Source organism: Pundamilia nyererei, unplaced genomic scaffold (assembly GCF_000239375.1).
Source record: "Pundamilia nyererei isolate P.nyererei 1_Seehausen unplaced genomic scaffold, PunNye1.0 scaffold00067, whole genome shotgun sequence".
Classification (NCBI taxonomy): domain Eukaryota; kingdom Metazoa; phylum Chordata; class Actinopteri; order Cichliformes; family Cichlidae; genus Pundamilia; species Pundamilia nyererei.
The window spans coordinates 851,594-865,562 of NW_005187468.1; the positions used below are offsets into that span (position 1 = coordinate 851,594).

Genomic DNA, 13,969 nt, shown 5'->3' on the forward strand with positions numbered 1-13,969 from the left:
ATTAAATCAATACATCCTGAGACACGATATCGTCACAAACTTACATTATGAACATGTCAGAAGCTTAGATTTATGACCATGCTGCCTGGTAGAAATTACTTGAAATCCAAAGCTCCTGGAAATGTGTGACACAGAAGTAAAGCACCTAGACAGCTACATGGAAACAAAGAAGTGATACTGTCTAATGTGACAGATTGTGGAGCAGATTATTGGTTTTAAAAGTCAAAGATAATGCCAGGTTGTCCAGACAGCTTCCCCATGAGGGCTTTTTTGTTTATCTTGTATCTTTTATAAAACTAGTACTGTGTTTTACTTTATTTTTAAAGGAACAATATAACTCCTGCATTAGTGGATGATGCTGATAGCTAAGGTTCAATTTTGCTTCGCTGTTCTGTACAAAAAAGTAGACACAAAATATTTTGTGCAATAGAGTTCACAGCCCTTGGGTGTTCTGCAACTCTCTTCATCCAAATACAAGCGTCTGAATGAACATGGGGCTCCTGCTCTGCCCTTTACATATAAATGAATGGGTTCATCAGTTCTTGAAGAGAGAATAGGTCTGAAACATAAAGGGAAAAGTAGATATTGTTTAACATTAGTAGAGTGCTGGAGCTGAAAAGCAGTTCAATTTTATTCAGTTTTATTTATATAGCACCAATCACAATAATAGTCCCTCAAAGTGATTTATATTGTAAGATAAAGACACTACAATAATACAAAAAAAACCCCAACAATCAGATGACCCTCTATGTGCAAGCACTTCGCGACAGTGTAGTGTTTTAACAGGAAGAAAACTCCAGCAGAAAAAGCATCAAGCAGGAGCGGCTATCTGCCATGATTGGTTTGTGTTTAGGGAAGGGAGACAGGACAAAAACATGCTATGGAAGAGAGTTTAATAACTACTAATGATTAAATGCAGTGTGGTGTATAAACACAAAGAGTTAAAAGAGGTAGCGACGAAGAAATGATCAATGCATCATAGCAGCCCCCTTAGTTTTGACCCAGGCAAAACTAAGGGAGAGTTCAGGCTCACTTAATCAAGCCCTTACTATAAGATTTATCAAAAATGTAAGGTATAGCCTAATCTTAAAAGTAAAGAGTGTCTTTCTCCTGAAGCTAAACTGGAAGCTGGTTCCTCAGAAGAGAGGCCTGAAAGCTGAATGCTCTACCCCCCTCTACTATTAATCGTCCTGGGAATCACAAGCAAGCCAGCAGTCTGAGAGCAAAGTGCTCTACTGGGGTGATATGGTACCACGAGGTCTTTAAAATTAGATGGATGATTAGATTTCAAAACCTAGTATGTGAGGGAAAGGATTTTTAATTTGATTCTGGATTTAACAGAGACCCAAGCAAGAGAAGCTTAACTGAAGCATCCATAATTAACCTTAATGTGTAAGGAATTCTCCCCATTTGCATGAACAAACTGTAATCTACTAGATAGATATTATTCAAATCTGCAGAGGAGTAAATATGACTACTATACTACTATAAATATTTTACAACTATGCTTTCAAGAACTTTTGAAATTAGCTAAGAATTAGCTAAGAAATCTAGGTTAAGCAATGCCTTGTTAAGTAATGATTTCATTACCACAACCTTAAAGACTTATGGCGTTTAGAGATAGATTGATGATATTCAAGATCAAAGTGTTAATTAATGGTAGGGCTACGCTGCGCAGTCTTGTCAGAATAGAATCTAGCTGCTGAAAGTGATTACTAAAGTTAACTCAGAAAGATCAATCGGAGAGCCTTAATAAATATCTGTAGTATTCAAAGTTGCTTGCTCATTATGAATATTTTTTTATGTTCTGGATTAATTTTTATTTGGGAAAAGAGATTCATGAAGTCATTACTAGTTCGCTTTAAAGGAATGCTTGGGTCAACAGAGTTTTGACTCTTTGTCAGCCTTGCTGACTGGCTACAGTGCTGAAAACCTGAGGTTGTTCCAATTTCCATCCAAACACTAATGAACAGTAAGTCCTAGCTTTACATAGGGCTTTATATAGGCCAACACATTCTTTTTCCAGGCTAACAAAGATATTTTACATTAGTGCGATGCTATTTCCTCTCCAGACTAAAGGTTCTCTGCTTTAAGGGTCTTCTGATTTAAGGCTTTCTTTTTCAGAGAAACCACAGTATCCAGAGTTGTATGAAGTGATGATTTAACACTGTTAACAAGATAATTGACCTCTGTGCGAGTAGAGTTTAGGTAGCTGCTCTGCACTCTACTGGCACACGGCATTGAAGATAAAAGTGAAGGAATTACATACATTAGTTACAGCACTTTCAGTAAGACGTCTACTGCAATGAGATTTATTCCCCACTGCTGTGTTATTAAGAAATGATCAGACAAAAGAGGGTTTTCAGGTAATACTGCTAAATGTTCAGTTTCAGAAAAAAATCCAGGGCTTATTTAAAGTGGTGGGTGAGCTCATTTACATTTTGAGAGAAGCCAACTGAGTCTAATAATAGATTAAATGCAGTGTTGAGTGTTTTCAGCATTTACATGGATCTTAAAATCACGTACTATGAATATGTTATCTGAACTGAGCACTAAATTAGATCAAAAGTCAGATAATTTAGATTGAAACTCTAAGTAAGGTTCAGGTTTACAAATTTACATAATTTCCTTAGGGATGTTGTTACATAGGGAACAAATAATTAAAAACAATCGCAGTTTTCCAGTTAGGGCGTACAAAGGTGAGCAAGGCTTGCAAATATTTCAAAACTCTTTCCGTTTCTTTGGTTGATTAATAAGTGGAGTAACAGATTGCTCCAACAAAATTAAAAAAGAAAGAAAGAAAGAAAGAAAGAAACTAAAGTAGAGCGACAACAATGAAATGTATGTGAAAGGATCTTGTGTGTAAGAGTAAGTGGGTAGTCGAGAGACAAAGAAACTGGGTAACACCCAGAAAAGAAAAAGGAAGGAAAGTAGGACAACAACCTACATGAGAACAAACCGTGTTGTGGAGAAGTGAGGAAGTGAGGAAAGCAAACAAGAGGATTTTAAACTGTAGCCGTGGTGTTTCAAAAAGTCTTTGAGAAATTAGGGTTTTTCTATCTGTTGTGTTTAGAAAGTCATGTCATAGAGCATATTGTCAAGCTTTCAAGCTCATGCCCCACATCTTCCCATCTGGCTCCTCTTTGGACAGATGTACAGAAGAAACTAGGAGCAGTAACAAGCAGTAGTTTGTCTGTCAGAAAGCCGTCTTTCTCCACTTTCAAGCCTTGACAAGATTGAATAGGAGATCTCAGGGCAAACCCTCGAGTCTTACAGCTATAAAAGAACCTGCAATGGGGAATAGCAGTTTGGATGAACCCAATGCTTCTGCACCCACTGAGTGTCAGACAGTGTTGAGGGAGTGTGCCTCCCCTGGATCAATGAGTATACTGACAGACTGACTACCTGGGCCACTTAAGTTAAGACAACACGCAGGCAACCATGTTAGACAGTTGCATAAATAACTGCCCATTTCAATTATTGCCAGAAAACTCAAAGGCTGATTGTATTTATTTACAGAAACAAACACCTTGATTACAATTCTTTTCTTATTGTTTTTCATATAAATTACAATATTGTTAATTCTAAAAAAAATGCCAGTGCTCCCCCTCAGCCTCCTAACAAAAGCACCTACTGTATGGTTTAAATTTGAAAATCCTAGGGATTTTCTGAAACGTTGACCTCTGACATTGATGTCCAGGTTACTGGGATTGCAACTTGACTGAGATTTGTAGTAAATGCACCTATAGCATGAATTTGAAAGTCCTACTTCCCCTCGTTCTTGAGCTATCATGTTCATAACATTTAAAAAAAAATTTGACCTCAAGGTCACTGGGATTCAAACGCACCCAAAATCTTTAGTAGTTTCATCGATGGTATTTGTTTCAAAATCCTGTGTTGTCTCTTAGTTATTGCATTCACAAACTTGGTGTTCATGCTGCCCCACCCGCCTTCACAGTTACGATAATGCTTAGCTTAGCGTTAAAAAATTTTTTTTTCAAAAAATGCTCAATTTATGACCTTAAACATCCTTGTTGAAGTATTTAATAGAGATCTCAATATTTAATAGCTCCTGTGATATTTCGTTTGCAAAGCAGTCTTTATGAGTGTTATTTTGGGTCATGTTCAGCTAATTTATCTTTTGTATAACCAAGCAATGCAAAATTCTAGTTTGGAGAGATACAACAAAAAGAGGAAAAACTTATTTGAAGAAAATATATTTGAAGATGTTCAGAGAACATAACTACGGAGCCCCGCAGGGGACATGGGAGAAAAAAAAATGAAGACAAACTTTTGCGAGATCTCGCAAAACAAACTCGGGAGATCTCACAAAAGTTTTAGCTGCATTCTTCGGAGGCCGCCAGCTCGAAGCCGACCGGGAGGTCGAGGCACGATGTGCCGGGAAAGCGGTGTTCCTCCCGGCTGTAGTTGGTCTCGACCTCCCGTTAGCTTCGAGATGGTGGGTGTCAGATCTCCGAAAACGTCGGAGCACTTTTGCAAATATGTGATGTCTTGTAAACCGAGCAGGTATCTGACGTTTACACAACTACATTCACGCCTCAAAATATCTTAAAAGTGTATTTTGTGACCCAGAAAGAGTAATATTACAACTAAGTAGCTGCCGCTATTGTTGGAATTCAACTTTTGCAAGATCTCGCAAAAGTTTTGCGAGATCCCGAGTTTGTTTTGCGAGATCTAGCATAAGTCAGTCTTAATTTTTTCTCCCATGTCCCCTGCAGGGCTCCGTACATAACAGCTATAGGTTTGGGGGTCTCGTCATAAAACTATCAACAACATCCCTCCAATCTCAGATGCAGCCATCTGTTTTCTAATTATGTCTTTTCTGATAAGGTGCAGAGAGTTAATTGGGTCTATTGAAATGCATCCATGCCTCATAGCTAATAACTCTGTACTCTGATCTTCAAGGTCCTTCATTAAAGGTTCTCATTATCCTCATAAGATAATAGAGAGAGAAAGTAAACTTTCAGCTAATAAAAGACTGCAAAATAGTTTGTCTTTTTACACAAGAGAGTGTGTATGACTTGCCAGTTACTTACAGATATAAGACATAAAGCAATGTGTGTTAATAGTATGAAAATGAATGAGGGGAAACAAGATGTTTAACAAAGATAATGCTATAAATAGCTTGATATTCTTGGGGATTGGGGATGCAGCCTTCCTAAAGTATAGCCCCAAACTCTGAAACAAGAAACTTTTAATCTGGCATTTAAACAGTCCATACAATTAATAACAACAGCTATAGCAACTGGGTTCAGCCACATTTAAAAGTCTGGTAGATGCAGGGCTTATCGATATATTTTTCATCAATATCATATTGACCTTCTGCTTTTGTTTCTTCCAAGATGGTTTTCATATTTTTCTGTGCTTGACATGATTTTATGTTTGACTATATATTATTTACATGTCTACGTGTGCGCTTCTGTAGGTATGTATTTCTGATGGTTTTTATGTTTGTATAAATTTCTGCTTTAATAAGTGATTTTTTTATGCCTGTGAAGCTCTTTGAACCCAAATAAAAGTCCATTTAGCTGAATTAAATTGATCTTTGCCATTTTGCATTGGGCCTAAGTTACAGAGGCCTAGAGACCAGTAAGCATGCCAGCGAGTGGTTATCAGACATACCATGCAACCACAGATTGTTAGAGAAAAATGAGTTGTGGCAGTTATTAGGTGAAATTGGATGAGAGAGGTATACTGTGCTGCACCAAAAAACTTTGCATGCAAGTAGATGGCTGCACTCGCCAATAGTTAGCATGGAAGAAGCCAACTTAAACCATAAATGGAAAAGTTTTGCCCTCAAACTAAAAGATGTACTTTTTTTTGGTAACATTTCTCGGTTGCAGCAGTAAGGCACAACATTTACTCTGAAGGCAAATATTCCCCGTTTACCTTTTTGCGCTGCACTTTTTCAAGTTTCACCACAGCTTGCCAACCATTGGGCAACTGTTTACAGACTTTATGGTATCTTAAAGGCACACTATGAATAACCACATCAGTTTGCTAGTGACCAAAGTAATCACAAGGTGGTTTCTGGTGTGGAACCATCTAAGGAAAGCCATTGAACTCCAGCAGGCACTTACCAACTGGTGAGGGAATACAGTTTGTTCCCTAGTGACTGGATGTTTTGTTTTTGCCTGAATTGATCAGTTGCCGATTATGTATTGATTCTCGATGACCTGTACTTTTATAATGTACACTGTATACCATTTGTTATTTCTATATATATATATGCAGTGATAGGATTGTGTTACTGGATAAAGACACTTTTCTATTAGTATTTTTGATTAATATAACTTTAAACTCTACTCACACAGAGCTCATTTGTTTATTAGCTAAATCAGTTATTTACGTTCCTTAAACATCAAAGACAAAATCTGATGTTTAAGAAAAGATTATACAAGAAGAATACAACACTGATTAATTTCCCTATGTCAGAGTAAATTGCTAACTTAATTCTTGTAAAATATGAGTTCTTGTGAGTCATAAGAATAGTAATACGTAGATTAGGCTTAAAAAGTGCTTTGAGTGCTCAGGTAGAGTAGAAAAGAACAGAGGTAGCAAAAGTACAGACTTTCTTTACTTAAGTAGAAGTACAGACACCTGAGTTAAAAATACTCCATTAAAAGTTGACGTATGTTTTTACTCAAGTAAAAGTGAAAAAGTACAGGCTCTGAAATGTAATCAAAGTAAGAAAGTAAGAGTAGCTCCTTGAAGGAGAATCCTATTAATAATTTTTATACAAAGGTAAATGAACCTTGTGCTATACTAATATTAGATTTACACAACTGAATTCAAAACGATGTCAACAGTTTTAAAAGCTATGATGTCTGATGTCCATCCCCTATTCTGACACTATACTGTTTATACTGTCTTTACACTAAGACCGTATGAAGCTGCAATTCAGTAAATTAATCTAAGGCTCATCCGCTTCAATGCAAATTCATCTCTGCATTTGATGTAAACCCAACTCTGACCATTTGCATTTTAAAAAGCAGCTCTTACCTTTAAATATAACCTCTCTACTTCCTCCCCTGTGTGTCTGTCTTCCTACAGCTGTCTCACAGCAGCTGGACCTTCAGCTAGCAGCACACTCAGCAACAAACTGCACACAAACAGTTTGTGTGTTTGCTGATGTTTGTTAAGCTGATAGAAACGTTGAAATTGAAATTACCTGCTACTTAAAATTGTTACTAGCTTCATGCTCACTCCTCTTCTGTGGAGCTAGCTAAATGCTAAAGTACTTCAAGCACGTCCTACAGTCACCAGGAGCTTCCTGCCCACTTTAACTCCCGAACATAAACACTATAGACAAACCTAAAGTATGAAAATGTAAGGAGTAAAAAGTACTGTTTTTTTATGTAGGAAGTAAAAGTAAAAAGTTGAGAAAAAAAAAAGAAAAAAAGAAATACTTGAGCAAAGTACAGATACCTGAAAATTTCAAAAGTCCACTTACCATTTAACACCAACTTGAAAGCACCGATCATCAGTCAGCTCTTGTAAGTTGTCAGTCTGTTGAGAGGCAGTAAAGGAAGGTGATACGCCGTCATTAATCTCTCTCTCAGCTTTTCATACACTAAACTGCTTCACCAATCAGCTAAAGCAGACCTGCAGACCTCTTTATTAGATCTGGGTGGCAATTCAGAAGAGCTAAAAGCTAAACAAGCTTTATTTAGCATTAATAAACTACCTACTTAATGCCAACTAGTAAATATAAAGGGGAGACGATCATCTTTTGGCTCTGTGGTGACAAGCCTTTTTAAAAGTAAAGATACATCCAACAACAACATGACTGACAACAACTGGCGTCCTTTTTCCTGCCATCCCCTTGTAGAGGGCACCTACGTCTCGTCAAGACCATGTCATTTAATAAATAGAAGTCTGCATGTAATTGGAACCAATCACTTCGCCCCCTTCCTTTCCTCTCTTGCATTCTAATGATCTCGTAATGGGCCCTTGATTAGAAAAAGGCATGGAAACAGCTGTCAAGGCAGGCCAGGAAATGATGGATCATCCTGCAGACTTTGGTGTCCATTAAGTTCTATTCTGGGCCTGATCACCACTGGGGGAGAAGATAGCAAAGAAAGTTTAGTAATATTTAGTTTCCCAGTGGAACAACACTCACTAAAGTCTTGAAACTGATACCAAATTAATTTTGAGCACTGGGAAGAACATTCAGTCTGAACCTAACAGTGTCGTGCATTTTTGCACTTTGCCTCTTGTCAGCATGGTGTGTAAACTTCTCATTACTAAGCCCAGCATACTATGCTATTTGCTCAAGGGCGCAAAAGGTAAATATGATGACACAAACTGATGGTATCACATGACGATGGAGATATTCAGTTAAATGAGATTAAATGCATTAAAAACAGAGTAATTCATCATATGTTATCAGAAAATAATAACATGACATTGTTGCTTATCAAAACATGAACAACCCCACATGAAAAAATGTAATGCCATGCAGGAAATGTCTCGTATCCTTTCATATTCTTGCCTCTGGCTCAGGTCACGCCAGATTTACTTTAAGCATGAACTGCAAAATAAGGAAAGAAATACCTGGCCTCCAAGATTGGCGTATGCTAGAACTTTCTCTGATATGAGGTTTTAGAGTCTTACTCAAAAAAGTTCCCAAGTCCAACTGAAAACACTGCCTAATAATAACTAGAGACAACATTGTGATTCAGTCACACAAACCACATCCACCTTTTATTTTAATGTCAACTGCACACCTGTAAAGTGACTGCTTGTGATGAGGTACCTGTTGACAAAGGCCGATGACTCACCACCAAGCCGAGTATCACATCCTTCTTAGAGGACTCAAGATGGATCATGTATCTGTGACAAGAAGCTGATCTATTTAGTTGTATTCTCTGTTAGTTGGTGCTTGCAGTAACTTTTTTAGCAGCAGTAGAGAGCAAGGAGTCTGCAGTTTCAAGGCATTTCACAAGTGTCATGCCTAGTATCTTATTCTCTCCAAGTCTTCTACTGTGATCAGATAAGTCAAGAAATTTGGGTTATTTTAATCTATTGTTGCGTTCAGGTTGTCAGTTGTTGGGAAGTTGTTTGAGTTTTCGCTCTTATTGTAGGTTCTTATCAATTATTGTCTTTAAATCAGTTAATACAGCTTCTCCTAATTTTCCTTTTGCCACCACTGATTCATATAAAATATTCTGGACCAGTCAGAAGAAACAGCTTGGATATAACAGTTCTCGTCAACCTCTCGCTTTGTGAGCTTCAGATGAAATGATATGATTTCCATGAGCACCCCCCCCCCGGAATTTGGGCTTTTATTCGTACTTCAAAGAAGTAAAAGTATAGTCCAAGCATGAATTGTGAATAAGCATTAATGATTAATAACACATAAGTCATTCTGAAAGTGCTGCAAACATTTATTTCCTCTTGGCTTCCCGTACATGTTTAACCTGGCACGTGTAGTAATTGAATGTAATTGACTGTACTGTATGCAAACAAACTGATCTGCATACGTGGCCTAAATAAATTAGGCACTAAACAGACAGAAGCTGCTCCCATCGAGCTTTTGAGCATGACAGCACTTCAGCAATTTTGTAACAAACGTGCTAAATCATTCATGCCTCTCTGAGGATCCAAGAAAACACGTTAAAGGCCTCTTCTTTGTTCTGCAGTTATGGTAAAAATATAAGACGGCACTGACATTAGATGGTCCTGGTGAACCTTAAAGCTGAGGACTCCTTCAGAGAAAGAGGAACTAATAAAGATGGCCCTCAGCTGCTTTGTCTCAGCAGTTATTCTTAGTCAGACAGTCACTGCTCATGTATGTATGAGAAAAGAAAGCCTGGCAACCTGAGCTTGTATTGTGCACTGATATTCCAGAGGCAGGTGTGGCAACTAAAAGCTTATAAATAACTCCTCAACCTTTTATACACTGCTATGGCCTTAAACGATGAATGCTTTGAGTCTCTGTGAGTCAAATGACCACTAGACACAAGAAAATCTTGTACCACTTATAGTAAAATGTCAATTTCCTTTAAATTGTTTGCAGATTTAATGTCCAAAAAGTGGATTTCAGTCAAGTTTATGTTTCCAGAGATAAAAAGTTTTGAGAGCAACATGAATAGACACAGTTCCAATAAACTCTTGGGAATACAGTGCCATATTTAATGAGACGAAACAGTGGCCAAGACAACAAACGAAAGGCAGGAAAGAATGTGAAAAAAAGTCGTGCTGCAGAGGATCAACTCGAAGTCAAATCATGAAAGGAAACTTCTGGAAAGTTTGAAACTATGACATCCAGTGTTTACTGAACTAATTACTAAAGCCAGCCACAAAAACACAATCCTGTGTAACAGGTTTCAAATTAGTTTCGTCCTTGAACGTGTTATCATTCTCCAAGTAGCAAAACAAAAGACTAAAAGGAGATTAAAAGTACACATACACCCACAGATAAGGTGACTATATGTACAAGTATTCCTGTGAGCCAAAAGTTCAGGATTCGGACTGCTTTGGTTAAGTTTCAAACTTTTTTTTTTCAACTCTTGGCCCTGTCTGATGTCATTGCAAGCAGATACCACTAATATGGTCATCTCTGTGAACACTGACTGGGTAGCCAATCAGAGGAAAGCTGATTTAAAACATTTTACTTTAAACAGATTGCAAACTGAGGGGCTAGAAAGTATAAGTGAAGCTACTCTAGTACATTAATCATCAGTGGGCCATAAATGTTACTGCCGTTTATGCTAAGCTATTGAGGATGTGTGTGAATTATGAAATGCTGGTGACAATTATTAGGGTTCATCCTGTGGGCATCATCATCATCATTTTCTGAACCAAAAGTCATTGCAATCCTTTTAACAGTAGAAAGATTTTGCTCTGTATTCACGAGCAATCACACAGGAAGCCTGCATTATACCAACTGCTTTCTTTTAAAAACAGACTAACTGGTCATACTGTTAATGTGACAGATTGTTTCCTTTTCAAATACTACTTATTGTTTTTTGCTTTTGTCTTCAACTATCATTTCTTTCTTCCTCGCTTTCTCCCGTTCTCTTTGGATCTTCCTTCTCTCACCACGGGCATCTACCTCCCCAGTGCTTTAGCCTTTAATTTTCTAACATTTGTACCCAAGTGGAACAGTGCTGAGAGGGCTGAAATAAATATATATTTCTTTTAGTGGCAGTTTGTAGTATTACCACAGCCAGTTGTTCTCCTGAGGCCGTTCCAGCTGTTACTTTCAGCTGTTGGGGTTTCATTGTACAGGGAGCTACTGTCTCATCTTTTAGCTGCTTGTACACAAAGATCTTTCTAAATCGATCTGGCAGTGTGTGTGTGTGTGTGTGTGTGTGTGTGTGTGTGTGTGTGTGTGTGTGTGTGTGTGTACACACGTTTCAGTATACACAGGGGTGTCATTGGTCTATATTTACCAACTTAAGAATGAGACAGCATTGTGTTGTCGACATACTTGGCAGTGAAGGACAGAGTTCAGGGTCACCCTGATTACTCAAGAGACATAGAGAGAGTGAGGTACAGTAGATGAAGACAGACAGACGGTCAAAGGCAATAAAGAGAGGTGAGACACTAAGACTGAAAAGCATCTTCAAGGAGTGAGACAGGGAGACAAAAGGAAGTGGAATATATTCGTCCTACAGATCTTTGGCAACAAGAGAAACTGTGAGTGGGATTTCCATTTCCTCAGCCACTAGCTAGATCTAACACAAATAGCAAGCAAGACTTTTTTGCTGTTCATCAGTTGCTGAGGAATTAGAGTACCTAATAATACTAAGCCTGGGTAAAATGCATGCACTGTACCTCTACAGTACATTTGCATATAGCAGCTAATTGCTAGTGTTTTTGCTTTGTCAAAAAGGTTTCCCTTCTCTTCTTGTTTCTCTTGAAAATGTTTGCTCACTTCTTCTGCTAGCTGAACTTCTTAATTGTCTTGTCTTTTGATGGCCTTAGTGGATGTAGCTTTTTAATTACTCTCCTGGGAGACCACAAGTCAAGCTCCTGATGTATTTGTATAATTTCTTTCCCGTCAATGTTTAAAACAGTGAATCATTTACCTTGTTTTGTCTCAGGTTGATAGATTTTTATTATTAACATCAGACCTAGAAAATGAGCTCTCACATTACTCCAGAGACTTTAAAAAAAATTGCACGGTGCATAGAAATAGAGCCACTTTGCTTTATCTGCTTTCCCTCCAGGGGCCTGGGGATCCAGGCTTTCCCCATGGAGATTGATCAATTCCAATGTGCTAGAGGTTGACCTACTATCCTCTGTGTTCAAACAAACCTCTCCCCTTGGGCAGCAGTGAGACGCATAAAAAATAAAATAAAATAAAGTAAAGCAGCAAGGGAATCAGCTGACCTGCAAGCATATTAGCCTGTTCCCCAAACCTCTTCCACAATGCAATTGAAGGAGATGAGAAGAAATAACACACTGCGCTTGTTTATATTGCTAACACAGGTGGCTGCTATTGGGAATGGGTGAATGAAGCTATCATTCAGGCACGACCTGATTCTGTTTGTTGGGTGCGTTCTGCACTCACCTCCCCAGAGCAAACACATGATTAATGATGGACAGGGTGTGTGCAACACCATGGCCAACTGAGGCTCAGTTGCTGAAAAAAAGGGGGTGATTCACTATAACACACCATTTCAACATGTCACAACACAGTAGGCTGGACAGTGAACAACACACAAAAAAATTGTAGGTTTTCACTTTTCTTTAGCTTTCTTTTCTATTTTACCAATTTATAGGTTAACCCAATAACTAAAGCTTCAATTTCCAGTTAGAGGCCCAGTAGAAACCCCAGTCGCTGGGGGAAAATGATCATTCCCTGGCCGGTTTGCAAGTGATTTTGGACGTTACCAAATTGGGTGGAGCACCAAGAAAACCTCTTGCTAGCAGATCTCCATGGTCAACTGCAGTTTGCATAAAAGGTACTAACTTGTCTGCAAGATGTCAGGGCTTCGCAGTGTGGAGAGAAGGAAGAGAGGACCCAAACGTAGGATTTATGAAGGATAAGGACAGTGTTTATTACAAAGGCAGGATGAACGGAATATAACAGACTGAAACTGACTGAATGGCTGGCTGGCTGGCTAACTGAACTGGAAAAACACACATGCAGAATTGTCGGCAGCAATGACAAGACAATGAACTGGAGGAAAGTAAGGACTTAAATGCACAGGAGTGATGATGATGAGAGACAGGTGAGAACACAGCTGAACTGAATCTGACTAATCACACACAGGAAGTGGAACAGAACATAATGGACACAGACCGGGGCAAACGTAAAACATAAAATGTGAAAACTAAACAGTGGCAAAATTCAAAACTGAAAACGCTGGGTCATCGACCCAGGAACCCTGACACAAGAACCTGCAAACTAACCTCAGAGCTGTAGTGAAATTACAAAAAAGTGTGGCCAAAAACAAGAAAATAGAGAACGTTCACCTTCAAAGTAAAAGTTGTGTCACAAAACATTTCAAAAGGCAAACAGTCTTCGTTTGCAGTTTGCATTACAAGGGTAACAACCACTTAGTGAGTAGCTGGTGAATGTCTGCAGACAAGTCAGCGACTTCTTCAGCACAGTTTATCTCTTTGAAAGCAATGTCACCTAGCAACAGTAAAAAACCTCCAGCAACCACTTGCCAGCTGGTTGGGGAATATATGTTTCTCCGTAGCAACCACAGGTTGCTAGACAGTCGCCATTCAGTCTCTAGACCTGTACGACAAGAGCCTATGATAATCAGCAGCTTAATGAAAAAAAAGTAGTTCCAGCAGTATTTCAAATCTTTTTGTAAAGCTACATATTAAAATGTTTAATCGGTTTTGATGTATTAAATGGATTCTGAACAGTTTCCTTTCCTCTCTGAAGTGTATCATTGACATATTGGATTGAAACCCCTTTATCGAAGTAGTATTGGGTGTTTGATAACCTCTTTTGATTGCTGTAGATTTAGAAATATAA

General features: G+C 38.3%; 1 protein-coding gene and 1 long non-coding RNA gene across 2 annotated transcripts in view; one reads left to right on the forward strand and one right to left on the reverse strand.

The window, feature by feature from the left end:
• Positions 1-6: 6 nt before the first annotated feature.
• LOC102197963 (uncharacterized) overlaps positions 7-13,969 on the reverse strand; it is a 38,598-nt gene continuing 24,635 nt past the window's right edge. The window contains exons 2-3 of the long non-coding RNA XR_311814.2: positions 7,475-7,530; positions 7-559 (exon numbers count right to left, since the gene is read on the reverse strand). This is a non-coding gene — a long non-coding RNA (uncharacterized LOC102197963). The remainder of the gene's footprint in view (positions 560-7,474; positions 7,531-13,969) is intronic.
• Positions 11,516-13,969, forward strand: part of myom3 (myomesin 3) — a 68,851-nt gene continuing 66,397 nt past the window's right edge. Inside the window, exon 1 of the mRNA XM_005736073.1 lies at positions 11,516-11,667. The gene's annotated coding sequence lies outside the window, so the exon portion shown is untranslated. The remainder of the gene's footprint in view (positions 11,668-13,969) is intronic.